This window comes from Equus caballus, chromosome 9, assembly GCF_041296265.1.
Source record: "Equus caballus isolate H_3958 breed thoroughbred chromosome 9, TB-T2T, whole genome shotgun sequence".
Classification (NCBI taxonomy): Eukaryota; Metazoa; Chordata; class Mammalia; order Perissodactyla; family Equidae; genus Equus; species Equus caballus.
In genome coordinates this window covers 36885216-36902787 of record NC_091692.1, presented here as the reverse complement: position 1 = coordinate 36902787, position 17572 = coordinate 36885216, and positions in this window count along the sequence as shown.

Sequence of the window (17572 nt, the reverse complement as noted above, 5' to 3'; positions counted from 1 at the left end):
AACTGAGTAGGATCTCTGTGGGCCTTATGTGGCCTGTGTCTTTCTGGACTCAGTGTTTCTTCAGGGGTGTTGAGTGTTGAACTAGTAACAGGCAAACAGTGCTGGTGCCCACACTAAACTCAAAAACCATACTTTTTGGGCCAGGCCTGGTGGTGGAAAATGACAAATATTCATTGGTTTAAAACATTTCAGGGTAAAATAATTTCAGGTTCCTCTTTTATTGAGTAGCTTGCATTGGACAGCTATAAAAGCAGTTTGAAGGGTCAGAGAGCATCCTGTGCAGACAGGACTTGAGGGTCTACAATCTCTGGGAATAGGGAAACACAAGATGGTGAACACCAGTTCCATGCAGGCTTCTCCCCCTAAGGCATTTCCCAGTTTGCACACTGAGAGAACAGAGTCCCAGCAAAAAGAGGCAGGCACTCTGAGCTCAGGAAAAGTGGACTGAAATTTGGTTCCAGTGAACTAGTATGACTTCTGCTTCCAATCGGATGTGGTAAAGGCAGGGTAACAATTAAACAATGATTTAATAAATACCGTATGTTTGAAACACTGAATGCGTGTGGAAGCAAACAGGACTAGATGAAATAAGATTTCAAAAAGGGAAGAGCCCTTTTAGGTGAAATTAGCAGACACATCCACACTTAGGGGAATTTCCTTAATCTGGACACTGATAATCAGACTTGTTTTAGCAGAAGACAGTTGTAATTATAATTTATTATAATTTATCTATGTTAGCTTTTTTAATATCACAGGTTTTGTTTGGCTCTTTGTTTTTATTGCCTCCACATATGATCTCCAGAACATTCTTGGGTCAGGGCTGTACAACCTCAATAAATATTTGTTAATTGTTGGTTTCATGAATGCTAGGGACTGGATGTTTGTGTACCCACATTTCATATGTTAAAGCCCTAATCCCCACTGTGTTGGTATTTGGAAGTGGAGCCTTTGGGAGTTAATTAGGTTAGATGAGGTCATGAGTGCATAGCTCCCATGATGGGATTAGTGCCCTTGTACAGAGATGGAAGAGAACTCTCACCAGGAACAAATCAGCTGGAACCTAGAATTTTGACATTTCACACTTCAGAACTGTGAGGAATAAATTTATGTTGTTAAAAATACCCAGTCTGTGGTATTTTTCTTACAGCATCCCAGACTGACCACGATAGTGACAGTGTGAATGAGGTCATTTAGATTAACAATCCTTTCTCCTACATGACTTCTTATTGCCAATGATTCCTAAATTTTTCTGAGTCAAATTTCCCTTAATGATCATAGGGATTTTAGGGCCCCTCCCTAGTTATGCACACTTGTTACACTTTGAAAATATGTTGCCTGAAGTGCTTTATAGTCATCTTAAACTCACACCTCATCTTGTTATCCTTCAGTGAATGTCAGTGTTACAGTTGATGCTTTGGGCAATCAAGAAAAGTCACTCAGTGACCTCTGCCAGGCTGGCTGCCATGCAGGTTTAATGTACAAGACAGGTTTTCTTCCAGGCAGCTGTATCTTTCTTCCAGCTTGTTCTCATTTAGGATGATCTCATCCAGAGCAATGAGTGGAAATTTGGAGGGAAGAACTAGAAAATGTGTTGCCCAGGGGAAATTCCATGTGATTACATGAACTAGAATATGGGCACCCTGTTGTTCTAAGGTGTCCTGAAAATGTAACCCTTCCTATGTCTGCAGTATCCTTCTATGTTCTCTTTTCCCTTAATCTCTCTGTTCTTGGTGGCAAAATTGCCTTGGTAACAACAAAAAAACTAAAGTAGGGAATGGCCCATTTCCAGTCTCCCTGACTGTTGAAGGGATAAATTATCAATAACAGCATTTTCATGTTGATCACCAACATATAGTTTCTCTTCTGTATGAGTTCTTGGCTATGAGTAAAGGTTAGCTCTCTGGATACAGTTTTTCCTACATTTCCTACAGTTTTACTGCCTATCCTCAATACTCCAGGATTGACACCCTGGTTACTCTTTTAAGATTAGATTACATTTTAATTCTCTTTTATCAAAGTTTTCTCTCATCCATGTGATGTATATACATATTTTAATACTTAATATTTAAGACATGATATTTTTGGCCCTACAATTTCTAGATTTATTTATAGTCATTTTGTGATTGATGCATGCCTTTACAATTATGTTTATAACTCCACTAAATAGAGGAATTGACTAAATAATAGCAATGTATTATTAAAGGAAAATGGCCCATTTTTATTCAACATGATGTTTCATGGTTTTGTCAAGACAAATACACGCATAACTGTTCAGCAATCACTCTTGCTGTGTGCATATAATCAAGTACCAATATATTGAAGTTGGTTTACCGTGTTGATTATTACTTGTTTCCAAATTGCACATTCAGCATTTCCATGAATGCTTTAGAATCCTACATCTTTATCCTATTATTTTAAAATAATAAATCATCAAGAAAAGTCCAAATGACTTGCTCAGTTGTGTGCTAAGGATTCTTTAGAATGTCTTCCCAGTGTAAGTTTTCTGATGTGAACTCCAGCTGACGGCCTTGTCACAATGACTTAAATATGAGGCCACTAATGTTAACTGATGAATAAGTGATCATTGAAGACTTTCTTCTATTTATAACACTGAAAATGTTTTATGCAATGAGAATCCTCACATGTCCTACAAGTGTTACTGAATGAGTAATAGATTCCCAATGTGTAATTGAATTGTTTCTCCATTATGAATGATTTGGTGTAACCTAAGAGTTTCTTCCTCCAAGTAAAGACTGTTCTCCCTTTTTTTCTGTTTTAGGGATTATTCCTATCTGTAGTTTTCTTTTGCACACGAGGGCTGGAGCTTGGATGAAGGCTCATCCAGAGTGATTACCGACCTGTCTTTGTTTGACAATAAGAATGTGTTCTTGTTGAAGGGATAAATTATCAATGACGACATTTTCATGTTGATTGCCAACATACAGTTTCTCTTTTGTATGAGTTCTTGGCTACGAATAAAGGTTAGCTCTCTGGCTACAGTTTTTCCTACATTCATTACATTTATATGGTTTCTTTAGAGTGGGCTGGATTCGGGTATTTCTCTTCTCCAAGATCATCTATATTCTATTAAACCTCAGTTGTTTAGGATTTAATTAAATAGTTTCTCTTGAGGGCAAGCCTCATTAAGAAGAAAGGAATGCTCTGGGACTATTTCAAACTACAGTTATGTGCTGCATAATGATGTTTTGGTCAATGACAGATCACATGTATGATGGTGGTCCCATAAGATTAGTATGATATAGCCTAGGTGTGTAGTAGGCTATACTGTCTACAGTTGTGTAAGTATATTCTGAGATGTTTGTTTGCACAATGAGGAAATTGTCTCACAAACACATTTCTCAGAATGTATCCTCATCGTTTAGTCATGCATGACTGTAGTTACTTTCACTTTCCCCTGCTGGAAGCAGGGCACATTTTCTCCAATTTTCAGTGTGAGATTCTGATAGTGATTCTGGAGGTAAGACTTACAAAAGTGTGGGGACCCCCTCCTATGAGTGGTCCTGCCTAGAGTTTAAACTCAGAATTGTCCACACTGAGCCTCCAGCAATTTGTCAATTGCAGTTTAGGTTTTCCTGCCCTGCTTCCCATGGAGGTTTAGCTTGTGAGTTCTGCTCTGGTAAAATGAGGTTCTCTGTATCCACCTGTTTGTCTCTCCAATTTTGGGGACAGCAGTTTGCCCTCTGACCTCAATTCTCTGATGGAGCTAAGAAGAATTGCTGGTTTTCAGTTTGTTCAATTTTTTACTTATTGGATGGAGTGACAAATTCTTTACACAATGAACTGGAAATCAAAAGTCTACATGTGCCTTTTTTAATTCCTTTATTTCCCTGTGAAGGTTTTAGAGATTTTCTGATTGTTTTGAATAATCTTTCTTCATTTTATTCCTAATTCTTTATTATTTCTTTAAAGTTATTAATTTCTACTTTATTTGTAATGATTTGAACCCTCTCATTTACTTGGCTTATTTTTTCCTTTAGCTTACAAAGTTGAACATTTTATTTATGAATTTTCAGACCCTCTTGTTCTTATTAAATGGTTAAAACCCACTGCTTTGGTCACGTATTATGATTTTCTCACTTCCATTGTTGGTGATAACGACTTAATAATTGGTAATGCCATTTTGTTTTTAGTTTACCCTAGTTGTTACATAGTTACATAGAGCTTTTGCTTTAGTCACATTGTAAAAGATTATAATTTTTATAGTTTAGTATTATTTTTACTAACTGATTTTTTAAAAAATTTTTTTTCTATAGGGGTTAAGAACCTGTAGTCTGTCTGATAAATAAATGTTGAAATTACCCAATATTTTTCTGTGGCAAACCACAAAGACATATTTGAAGGATATTATATCAGTGTATTGAAATGGAATCAGTCTTTGCTTTAACAATTTTCTATGACAGATATGATGAAGCTATATATGTACTGTGGTGTCTGAGAACACAAAACAAAAAAATTGCAGAGGCTTAATACATAAAGACTTATTATTTTCTCTCAATTGCTCCACTCTGGTTGGTTGACCCTCTAGGAGTGCTGACTACCATATATAACTCAGGAATGAAGGTATTCCCATCCCATAACTGGGTCTCTGTGATCAGGATTGCCAAGCAAGAGAGACCAAGAAGGTTACACATTGGCTGTTACATGATTGACCTAGAAGTGAGACATCAGTTCTACTCTTTTCCTTAGTAGGCAGAATTTGTCATATGGACTTGCCTTGATGAAAGGGACCTGGGAAACGTAGGGAGACACATAATTATATACTGTGGAGCTATAAAAAGACCAAGAAAGACTGTTATTCTAAGATGGAGTGATCTCCACTAGCAGTGTAGAATGTGATATAGCCTGCTTTTTGGTGTAATAATGGGAAATAAAACTGAAAAGAATACAAGTGTTTACTTATTAAGAGTAGAACAAAAAAGGCAGCATTATGGTAGAGATTCTCTGAGTATATATTTTAATGTTATTTCGACTGTTGAGACTCATTTTATATATGTGTAATAAACAAAAGGAAAAAATTGAAAAACTGAAGCAATGATCTTGTTTGTTGAAAGTACAATATAAAATTAAGATATAAACCACTTGAAGTTATTCTAGCAAACAACATTAAAAATAACTTTAAAATGTATATCATCAATTGAAAATATTCAAAAGCTGTTGAAGTTCAGTTGTTTTTCTGTAAAAGTTTAATTTATCCCAATTACTGAAGTCTTTGGGTTATTACAGTAATAGTTATAACCCATTATTAAAATACCATTGGATATTTTGCAACTGCAGTCCTTTCTCATAGCACTTCCTCTTAAAAGGAACGAAGAATGCCTCAATAGTGATTCCCTCTTTTTCCTTACTTCATAATAGAATATGAATATCTATATTAAAGCCTTGAAAATTGTTTTAGTTTGTTTAGATTTGGTTAGAACTCTAAGGCAATAAATCTATAAATTTAGAAACATTAAAAATTGTATAACTGGTAATTTTATTCCTTCACTTGGGGCAGCTAGTCAACTGAACATGGGATACTTGGAATAGTAGACTCTCAGGATAACGAACAAAGTCTTTATATAATCTGTTTCTTTCCATAAATATCCTAGGTCACCAGGCATAAAAGCAAATGAATTTTTCTATTGCCATCCTAATCTTGAGCCATTCCTGCATTCATTAATTTCAACTTTTCTGTGAGGTAGTTTCCTGTAGCATCATACTGCAATCTATGCACCTATATTTTATTAGGATCTCTAAAGCTTTATTCATAATTGATATTGGCCTACAGAATGAATCTTTACACATGAATGAAAAATTGTCATAATCAAAACTATAAAATACCCACAAGCTAAAATAAAATGAGAAGGTATGAAAAAAATCTAATTATAGATGTAGATTATTTCAAGCACCCAGCTAACTAGATGTGTTAGTATAGCATAGCAGTTAAATATACTGCCTTTATCACCAGCCCAGCCAGATTCACATCCCCACTCTTCAAATTCTCTTCCAGAGAGTGAATTTAGAGAAGTTAACCTTTTTGTGCCTAAACTTTCTTTGTGTTTGCTATCACAATAAATATCAGTGCTTGAGTTATAGATTTGTGAACAACACAGAAATTACCATATGTATCACCTTCACAGTACTGATTTGTACATTGTAAGTGCTCCTTAAAGGTTATGCATTCAAACCCTTCAAAGAGTCTTAAAGAAGAAAAAAAGAACCTTTAAATATTTCAAGGTGGGACACAATGGTAATTGAAGAATTTTGGATATCAGTTTACATGATAAATGTAGCCTAAGCCTTGTGTTTCTATGAGGGATCATCTGGCTCTCACATCTGGAAACTGAAAATATGGCCTCCAGGAATTTAGCAATGAAAGTATTAGTCTTATCTCAGGCCATAGTGAGAATCCTGGGGAGTTTCTTTTTCCTTTACCACTATGTGTTTTTTTATTTCACTGGATGTGTGTCAAGGCCCACAGATTTGATTTTCAAGCACCTGACTTTAGACAACTTCTTGTCCTTCTGCTCTAAAGGATTCCCTGGACAAAGACAACTTGTCAAAACTTTTCCTCAATGACTTTTGGATGCAAAGTTAATTTCTGTGACCACAGAATGGGAAAGGCTGTATCTGTTAGTACTTCATGCCTCTTAAATATCTCCCAGGCCATTGTAATTAGCCCCAGGAACTCCAGGTAGACGGTGCTAAAGTCAAAGTGATACCAGCTCAACACAATGTTGACATAAGGGAAGCCATATTGTAGAAAAGAAACTATATTGTAACTTTAAATGACCTCTGACTGACTAGCCCAGACATGCTCTCTAGATTTTGTGGTCCCTCCCAGCTGCTTTAAGATGATAACTTTTGTTCTTTTGAGTTCCTTAGGAATGTGATGACCCCTGGGCAGAGAGCCTATGCTGATAGCCATCATCAATGACACTGAAAGATCAGGGTATAAGGCATTGCTCCATTCTCTGATGCATATCCAGTAAAACAAAGGACTATGAGGAACTGGGACCAGATGTCTGCCCCACCCAGAGACCTGCCACCTCCCCCACCTGGAGACTGGCCCTGTAAATAATTGGCCTACAGTCTGTTCTGTGAGATGGTTCTTTTGGACATGAGTTGACCATCTTCCCTTTTGCTAGCAAGCTGTAATAAAGTCCTTTCTCTCCTACCACTTGCTTCCTGACTCTTGGCATGTCTTGCTGTGGGCAGACAAGCCCACTTGAGCAGTAACAAAAGCTCTGTAAATATCATTTTCCTATGTATGTGACTGGCATATGTCAATGAAAATAATTATAAAAGAAAATTTGGGAGAGTTTATTCTGAGCTGAAATCTGAGGACAATGGCCTGGGGCCTTTCTTCCCAAAGGAAGAAAGGGCACTGAAGAAGTGTGGTACACAGAGTGGTTATATACCCCCAGACAGGATGTTTCACATAGGATTGAAATGTCCCTTTTACAATAGTTGCGAGACTGCTCTGTCGGCACAGCAATTGATGGAAACAGCAGGTAGGTCTTCTGTCTCAGTGAACACAGCAGGGTGGCAGTCTGTTGTCTCCAGCTGAGTGGTCACAGATGAGCACAGCAATCAGTTCCTAGCATAAGGAAAGATGCTTAATCCTTAAAGAAATGCCAATGTTGGGAGTGGGAGGGAAGTTGCACCTTTATCTCAAGGGCCTTTGTTCTTGCCATAGGAAATGTATATACAATGCATGCTCAATGGCCACAGTCAGGCCCTTTTGGAAAAAATAAAGTCAGGCCGAATTAGGTTTATACAAAATGGCTTCCTCATATACTCCAATATATCCTGTTGCTTGCCATTTTTATTTGTCACATGCATAGGAAATTTTTTTTTTAAGAATTTAGAGCTGAGGAGTCACAACAGAGTCAAGGCACAGTCTGGAGGATGCTGCATTCGGACTCGGTTTGGGGGCATCTCAACTAGATCCGTCTTCACTGGAGTGAGATCACCAGGTCGGGGGTCACTAGTTTTTGCCCTGAGTCTCCTCCCTACACCCACTGCTGCCACTTCCTCTGGCATCACCATAACCCTCTCCTAGGAAGAACTTGGGGGTGTTGATCTCTGGCTGCTGCAGCAACAGGTAACATTTGGGCAGGTGGAAGTTGGCCAGGATGCCCAGGGCATAAAGGAGGATGGCATCCATCCACATGACAGGCTGGTAGGCCACATGTACATTGGCAAAGAGGGGCATAAAGGAGATCCAGGTAATAAAGTAGGCCAATATGGCAAAGGTGAGGCTGTGGTGGTGTTGTAGTAGCTGGGCAGGTTCTGCACCATAATGGTGCCCAGGAAGCAAAGGAAAGCCAACTTTGCATTGGTGATGTGCACCAGGCTGAAGCTGATTCAGGAGCACCTGCAGCAATGTACTGGCACCTTTGTGGGCAGCACACCCAAGTGTATCACCACCTCCAGGAGGAAGGCCACCAGGTACCAGGTACGCATTGCTGCCTTCACTGGCATCGTAAACAGCACTGCCAGCCAGGCCCACAGGTGGCCACCAAGCCGATCTGTTCAGCTTGGCAGCAGCTCCAACTCCATGAAGATCTCAGCCACCTAGAGACCAAGACATCACAAAAGAATTTGGATAGAGAAGATAGAGAAGTTTAGGAGACCAAATGCAGGATAGCATTAAGCAGAAGATGTGGGACCGGGGTCCTCCCACCCTAGAGAAGAGTGCCAACCTGCCCTAATAGAGGCTTAGCAAAAGCCTTTTTGAGCAAGATAACTCAGTTGTGGCCACCAAAGGGATAAGCTCTTCCAAAAGGTAAATTCAGAAAGACAGTGAGTAATATGTTTGGTGGTTTAAACCCAGAGGCAAAAGAAATAACTAGAATGTCTCTTGTACAAATCTAAGATGGTGTCATCCTCTGACAGACCCAAACCCACCTAAAGTGGAGCTGTCTTCACTCATGGTAGAGACTGGGAAACTTTGGAGGGCATCGCAGTCACTGGCCTAATCTTAGAGAAGAAACTGTGGCTGATGCATGGACTGCATGCATTGAAGTGAGTCAGGTCAAGGAGGATCTCCAGGTCCAGAGGGCCCAGAGGTGAACATTTCTGGGACTACAGAACTCCCTCCTACTTGAGCAAAGGCAGTGATAAGTGCCACCGCCTGCATCCAACAAGCCACTTCTGAGGGACAGAGATATCTGATCATAGACCGGAGGGTCAGAGAAAAATACAGATACCCCAGAAGAGGGGGAAATTCAAGAATCCCCAACTGTATCTAAAGCATCCCCCTTTCCTTTCCCCCAAGGCACCTGTCATCCCAGCCTAAACCTGGTGCCATGGATGCTGGTGCTCTGGCCTTCCTCAGCCCTGTCCCTAGTTGTACCTTTGGGTGTGTGCCTCTTGACATTAGCCAGGGAGTCCTTCTACTTTTTCTTGGAGGAAAATTTCTCCCAAGAAAAAGCTTCTGTCTAGCCAGTTTTTATTCTAGCATATCCTCTGAAGAAGATGGTCTTTTTCTTATAATCAAGGATGTTATTTTCGAATATGTTATTTTCTCCTAAGGAGGTTGGTATTGTGGGAGCCTAGAATTGGGCACCCCAAGATATGTCTCTTTGGCATGATGATTATTTGAGGCTGGTTACTTTGCAGACAGGAAAGCAACTGTAAAGGAGAATTTACTTACCCTTTGTAAGAGACATTTACATTGTAAAGGAACTCTCCATCTGTAAAGATATCTCCCTCTCTACCAGGAAGAAGAGGGGATGACCTTATCTCTAGAAACTCTTAGTCAATGGGGAAGGCAAGGACTTAAATCTGCATTTGTTTATTGTGCTTGTCTGGTAACCTCTTGTAACTGACTCCGCCCACTCCCAACATCCTCCTTTGTCTTTAGCTGGATATGATGTATGGGGTGGTGGTTTCAGCCATTTTGGTGAGTTGCTCAGCTTGCAGCTTGCCTGAGCAACTCCCATGCACACATTGACAAATAGAAATGGCAAGCAATAGGATATATTAGAGTGCATGAGGCAGCCATTTGGTGTTAACCTAATTCAGCCTCACTTTGCTTTTTTCCAAAAGGGCCTAACTGTGGCCACTGAGCATACACTGTATATCTGCTTTAAAACATTTACTATGGCAAGAACAAAGGCCCTTGAGATAAAGGTGCAACTTCCCTCCCCCTCCCAACATTGGCATTTCTTTAAGGATTAAGCATCTTTCCTTAGGCTAGGAACTGATTGCTGTGCTCACCTGTGGCCACCCAGCTCGAGACAATAGACTTGCCTCCTGCTACACTCTCCAAGATAGCAGATCACTCACTACCTGCTGTGTCCATCAAGCACTGTGTTGACAGGGCAATCTTGTGACTATTGTGGGAGAGACATTTCAATCATATGTGAAACATCCTGTTTGGGGGTATATAATCACTCTGTGCACCCTACTTCTTCAGTGCCCTTTTCTTCCTTTGGGAAGAAAGGCTGCAGGCCATGGTCCTCATAAAGCTTTGTTTAATTTTCTCTTGCTATTCTGTCTTATGTGAATTTAATTTGTTCTCCAGGCAGACGAACCCACATTGGGTAGAGGAAATGTCTTCCTCCCCTACAGTGTCTTCTGCCTGTTCCAGTTTAGGGTATCGATTAAAAATATCCAGTATTGAGGAAGCCCATCCCTATGTCCCCACATGGTTGATCACTCCTGGGACTGGTCACAGTTTCTTACTACCTGTGGGCCTGGGGAGATGGAGTCCCCCAAATAGTCCAGAATCAGGCAAATCATCAACTGATGGAGTTACTAAAACAAAGTATGTCTGTTCCAAAGGTTCCCAAATAGAAAGTGGGTCAGTTACATGTGATAAAGCATTACTGATGGCAATAACATCTCAGCTAAGCAGAGAACACAGCATGGGCCCTGAGAACAGCTCAAGATGTTTACTGAGCTAGCAGAAATATCCATCAGATAATAGGCAAAGCTGCTCTTTCTTAGTTACTAAATGACCTTCCTACAGCTGAGGAAACACCAGCCCTGCAGGGAGAAAATGTGGAGACAAAAGTTCAGTTGCATGTTTGTGAGCTCCAGTGAGACACCAGGAGCTTGCTTCTCCTCTTTCAGTATTGCTGCCTTTATTGTACATTAAATTTCCACATTTTTTTTTAATTCCTTTGGTCTCCCAGTCTATTCATAAATCAATACCATGCTGTTTTAATTTCTAAGTCTTCATGGTATATTTTTGGGGATGTCACTCAATTATTCTCTTCAGAGTTTTTATGAATATTATTCTTTATACTTCTCTGCAATAAAATTTCTACCTGTGCAACACAATCAGATGATATCTGTATTTGGGCCAAACTCAATTTATAAATTGATTAAAGGATGGGTGACTTCTTGATATTGTTCAGTCTTCCTACTCATCACATTTGATGACTCAAAATGTGTCATCATTTTTCATTTGTACGAATCTATTTTCATGTTTTTCATAAATATTTTACACCAATTCCTTACTGATTGAACTTTTTAAAATACAATTTTCTCTGGAATTCTGCCAAAGTCTTTTTTGCATCTAGGAACATGATCACATGACATTCTCATTAATTCTATAAATGTGATTAATTGCATTAATGGATTTCTCATGTTAATCAATTCCCATGTAATTAATGCTGGAACACAGTTACATTCCTTCCATAAAAGATGATTGATTATGATATAATATTTTAATGTATTGATGCAATGGTTTCCAATATTTAATATTTTTACCTTTATATTCACATATCCTATTTGTATCAATCTAGGCAAAATCTGGTATCACACTTACATACCTTTCCTACAATAAATTTGGAAGATTATCTACTTTATAACTCTTGAATAGTTTAAGTAGCGTTGGCTTATCAATCAGTTTATCATTAGAATTTCCCTCTGGAGGATATGAAATTATATGTGTGAGGGAACTCTTTATAAATGTATCTGTTTCGTCTGTAAATATTGTTCAGTTTAGAACATCTATTTCTATGGGGGTAAATATTGATAAACATTCCTATAATAGGTATCATCTGCATTTGCACATGATAAATTGCATGCAATTTCTGTTTTTATATCAATATTTGACTTCAAGTTCTTCCTTGCACTCTAACCTGCTGACAAATACTTCTCAAGCTCTTTGTGTGATACTATTTCTCTGTTGATAATTAAATGATAGTTCTCAGGAATTTGTAGATTAACAGAAAATTAAATTTTCAGCAGAACATCATCTCAGGGTAACATGGAATCTGGTAAGGCACATGTGCTTTGCTGTCAGTCCCTCATAGCTCAGACCTCAGCATTGTCTACTCTATCCATGTGAGCTTTTATCTGCCTCCATGGATCAATGAAAAGAAGAAACTCTTCCAAACACTCTAAGCTGTATCTCTGGAGATGCTCACTAGAAAGTTGTGATTGTTTGTGGTAATTAGTAGTGGAGCCAAAGTTTTTCAAAAATTTTCTCAATCCCCCAAGTATCTCCTGTCATTGATGCTGCAGGTGAAATGATAATGGCAGTTCTGTGGGGAGGTGAGGTCACAGTATCATAAACCCGTATCCCACATTTGGCTGCTGTCTCTCACACGCTCATGGGCTTTCATGACCTAGTATTTTCTATTTCAGTTTTGGAAGCAGAGTCTATAAAGGAAGTATATCAGAAGACAAGTAAGTGCTCTTGTCTGGAAAAGGGTTCTTCTGGGGCAAAAAGTGATCCAGCGCCAAGGCCATGCAGGAAGGAGGAAATAATTACTTAGTCATGAGCTGAACTTGTGGAGAGAAAATGGAGGTCCAAGATGATAAACCAATCCCTAACTGCTTCTAATTTATTTTAACACAATCCTCATTGATTATGGTTATTGGTTTTTGATGTGTGCAGCAATGAAATCTATTTCTCTAAAGTTCTCTAGTCTGGAAATTAATCTGCTAGCTGTTCTATCTTCCCTATAAAAATCATGGACAACATTTTCACAATTTGTAGAGATATTTGTCAAATACCTTAGTGCCTGTATATGGTGTAGGTAATTAAGTGACATTATTCTGTCTGGAAATAGTGGATATGTTTTTTTCAACCAATCTAGGCATAGTACATACTTAATGGAGACAGTGATTGTCTGATAACAGACAGCATCTTGTATGTGTTGATTATGGTGAGACTTTTTCCTCTTGAAGTCACAGAAGGAGCATTCAAGGAGAGGTAGCTCAATGACCTGTAGGTTTTCATATTAAGAAAAAGTCATAGACTTTGGCATTTTCAGAATTAAATCATTTGTGGTTTTTTTCTGGTTTCAAAAATGTCCTAATGTCATTCCCAGATTCAGTACTCATCTTAGTACTGGGGATTAGTGAGTCAATGTATACAGCGTTACAATTATACAAGAAAGATAACTTCTAGGGTTTTGTACAATATCGTGCCTAGATGTTGACAATCTGGTGCTGTTCACTGAAAAATTTGTTAAAAAGTTAGACATTAAGTATTCTTACCATAAAAAAAAGTGAAGGGACACAAGGGCACTTTCAGAGGTGGTGAATATGCTAATACCTTGATTGTAGCAATGGTATCACATTTACATATGTCCAAACTTAGCAAATTGTATACTTAAAATACAGTTTTTTCTATATCAATTATACTTGAACGAAGCTGTAGATAAAAGACTAGTAGCCACTGATTAGTCTTCAAAATGGAGTCAATTCAATTTTCAAGAGGCAACTTTACATTTAATTAATTAGCAAAGTTAGTCTATATCAAAGTATGTTTTAAGGGAAAGTTGTTTTAAATATGTTGACTAAGTAGAAATACTAGCAATCTTTTTTATATAAATGAACTTTAGTAACATTGTCCAAAATAAAAAAAATACAGTGCCTACTAAATGTTTTTTGCTTGTTTATACAGTGTTCTTTGATTATAAATAAACAGGTCCCAAGGAGTTTTTGGTTTTTGTTCGTTTGTTCATAGCCTGAAAAATTTTACTCCTTTTCACTATTAGTATACTTTTTGGTCACTAAGCATCACAAGAAGTGTAGCATCACTGCAAGCAATGAAAGAAATTCTGTGTTGTACAAATGACAAAGAACCCCCAACAGAAGCAGTGGTTCAGCCAGTACAAGAACTCTACAACAGTGGGCCACTGGTGGCAATGAAGGCTGACCTATAGCTGATAGACATTGAGGGAAAAAATCTGCAAAAGGATAACTTTTCTTCTTATCAGTTTTAATATATATGACTATCCACATTCGACTTTTTTTTATTATCAGTGCTCACATATTATTTTAAAAGTCAGTATTTTTCTAAAATAAAATAAATTTTTTCAGTGATAAAATTTGCCTACCTCCAGTTTCACTTTTTTTTTTTTAAAGTCACGAGGTTTATTAATTACAGATCCAAGAACACGGATGTAATGTGCCAGGGGAAGGCAGGCCTCTGTCCCAGGTCATGAGCCAGCAGGAGACAGAGAGCAGGGTAGCAGGTACCTGTTACTCATAAGGTGGTAGGGTGGAGGTCACTAACTTTTCTCAGGCTGAACGCTGAGTGGTCATTTTAAACAGTGCCTAGGATAAGCGAAGGGGAAATGAGGCGGGCGTCCTGAACTCAGATCCTTATCTCAATGTCCAGACTCGATGTGAGCAGAGTTGTCGAGTTGTCATACTGTAAAATGCCTTGGCAGCAACTCAAAATGGCTGTATTTCTCATCACAGGGCTGAGTTGTGGTCCCCCAAAATTCACGTGTTGAAGACCACTCCAGTAGCTGCACCCTGGAGTCCATGAGAGTCAGAGAATCCACTCTCAGGAAACACTTCTAGGTTCAAAGCAGAGTGTTATTCTTTCCAAGCCTGAGAGCTCTTTGGTACAAGGGAGTGCATAGAGACCTGGGCCCCAGTCAGAAAATAAACGTACCGGGAAATAGGGCCTTTGAAGAGGTAATTAAGTTAAAATTAGGTCATTAGGATAGGCACTAACCCAATCCAACAGGTGCCTTACAAGAAACAATTAGGACACACACAGACACTAAGGGCACATGTGCACAGAGGGATGACCAAGGGAAGAGGCAGCAAGGGGGCTGCCATCTGCAAACCGAGGAGAGAGGCCTCAGAGGAAAGCAACACTGCCAGCATCTTCATTTTGGATTTCCAGCCTCCAGAACCATGAGAAAATAAATGTCTGTTGTTTAAGGCACCCAGTTTTTGGTAATTTGTCATGACAGCTCTAGAAAATGAATACAATTACCCATGCACCCATGGGTGAGCATTTGTAGAATTTTTAAAATTTTGTTCCTAGTTACAGTATTCACTTTTAGCAATAAAGCTGCTATTGCTATGAACATTCAAGTACAAATATTTCTATGGACACACATCTTTATTCCTCTTTTTTCTTTTTTTAAGTTAAATTTTTATTGAGTTGATAGTTTACAATCTTGTGAAATTTCAGTTGTACATTATTGTTTGTCAGTCGTGTTGTAGGTGCACCCCTTCACCCTTTGTGCCCACCCCCTACCACCACCTTCCCCCAGGTAGCCACTAATCTGTTCTCTTTGTCTACATGTTTAAATTCCTCATATGAGTGGAGTCATGCAGAGATTGTCTTTCTCTATGTGGCTTATTTCACTTAACATAATTCCCTGAAGTTCCATCCATGCCATTTCGAACGGGATGATTTTATTCTTTTTTATGGCTGAGTAGTATTCCATTGTACATATATACCACATCTTCTTTATCCAGTCATCAGTTGATGGGCACTTAGGTTGCTTCCACATCCTGGGTATTGTGAATAGTGCTGCAATGAACATATGGGTCCATATGTTACTTTGGATTGTTGATTTCAAGTTGTTTGGGTAGATACCCAGTAGTGGGATAGCTGGGTCATATGGTAGTTCTACTTTTAGCTTTTTGAGGAATCTCCATACTGTTTTCCATAGTGGCTGCACCAGTTTGCATTCCCACCAGCGGTGTATGAGGGTTCCTTTTTCTCCACAGCCTCTCCAACATTTGTTACTTTTTGTTTTGGTTATTTTTGTCATTCTAATGGGTGTAAGGTGATATCTTAGTGTAGTTTTGATTTGCAGTTCCCTGATGATCAGTGATGATGAACATCTTTTCATGTGCCTATTGGCCATCTATATATCTTCTTTGGAGAAATGTCTGTTCATGTCTTCTGCCCATTTTTTGTTTGTTGAGTTGTGTGAGTTCTTTATATATTATGGATATTAACCCTTTGTCGGATGTATGACTTGCAAATCTTTTTCCCAGTTGGCGGCTTGTGTTTTTGTTTCAATCCTGTTTTCCCTTGCCTTGTAGAAACTCTTTAGTCTGATGAAGTCCCATTCGTTTATTCTTTCTATTGTTTCCCGTCTCTGAGAAGACATGGTATCCGAAAAGATCCTTTTAAGATTGATGTCAAAGAGTGTACTGCCTACATTTTCTTCTGGAAGCCTTATGGTTTCAGGTCTTACCTTTAGGCCTGTGATCCATTTTGAGTTTATTTTTGTGAATGGTGAAAAAGAATGGTCAATTTTCATTCTTTTACATGTGGCTTTCCAGTTTTCCCAGCACCATTTGTTGAAAAGATTTTCTTTTCTCCATTGTGTGCCCTCTGCTCCTTTGTCAAATATTAGGTGTCCATAGACGTGTGATTTAATTTCTGGGCTTTCAATTCTGTTCCCTTGATCTGTGCGCCTGTTTTTGTACCAGTACCATGCTGTTTTGATTACTGTAGCTTTGTAGTATGTTTTGAAGTCAGGGATTGTGATGCCTCCAGCTTTGTTCTTTTTTCTCAGGATTGCTTTAGCAATTTGCAGTCTTTTGTTACCCCATATGAATTTTAAGATTCTTTGTTCTATTTCTATAAAGAATGTCCTTGGGATTCTGATTGGGATAGCATTGAATCTGTAGATTCCTTTAGGTAGTATGGACATTTTAACTGTTTATTCGTTCACTCCAGGTACATGGAATGTCTTTCCATCTCTTTATGTTGTCATCCATTTCTTTCAGAAAAGCCTTGTAGTTTTCATTGTACAGGTCTTTCTCTTCCTGAGTTAAATTCACCCCAAAGTATTTTATTCTTTTTGTTGTGATTGTGAATGGTATTGTGTTCTTGAGTTCTTTTTCTGCTAGTTCGTTATTAGAGTATAGCCATGCTACGGATGTATGTAAGTTGACTTTATACCCTGAAACTTTCCTGTAGTTGTTGATTATTTCTAAAAGTTTTCCAATGGATTCTTTGGGGTTTTCTATATATAAGATCATGTCATCTGCAAACAGCAAGAGTTTCACTTCTTCCCTCCCTGTTTGGATTCCTTTTATTCCTTTCTCTTGCCTAATTGCTCTGGCCAAAACCTCCAGTACTAGGTTAAGTAAGAGTGGTGATAGAGGTCATCCTTGTCTTGTTGCTGTTTTCAGGGGGATGGCCCTCAGTTTTTGCCGATTGAATATGATGTTGGCTGTGGGTTTGTCATATATGGCCTTTATTATGTTGAGATACTTTCCTTCTATCCCCATTTTGTTCAGAGTTTTTATTATAAATGGCTGTTGGATCTTGTCAAATGCTTTCTCTGCATCTTTTGAGATGATCTTGTGGTTTTTATTCCTCAATTTG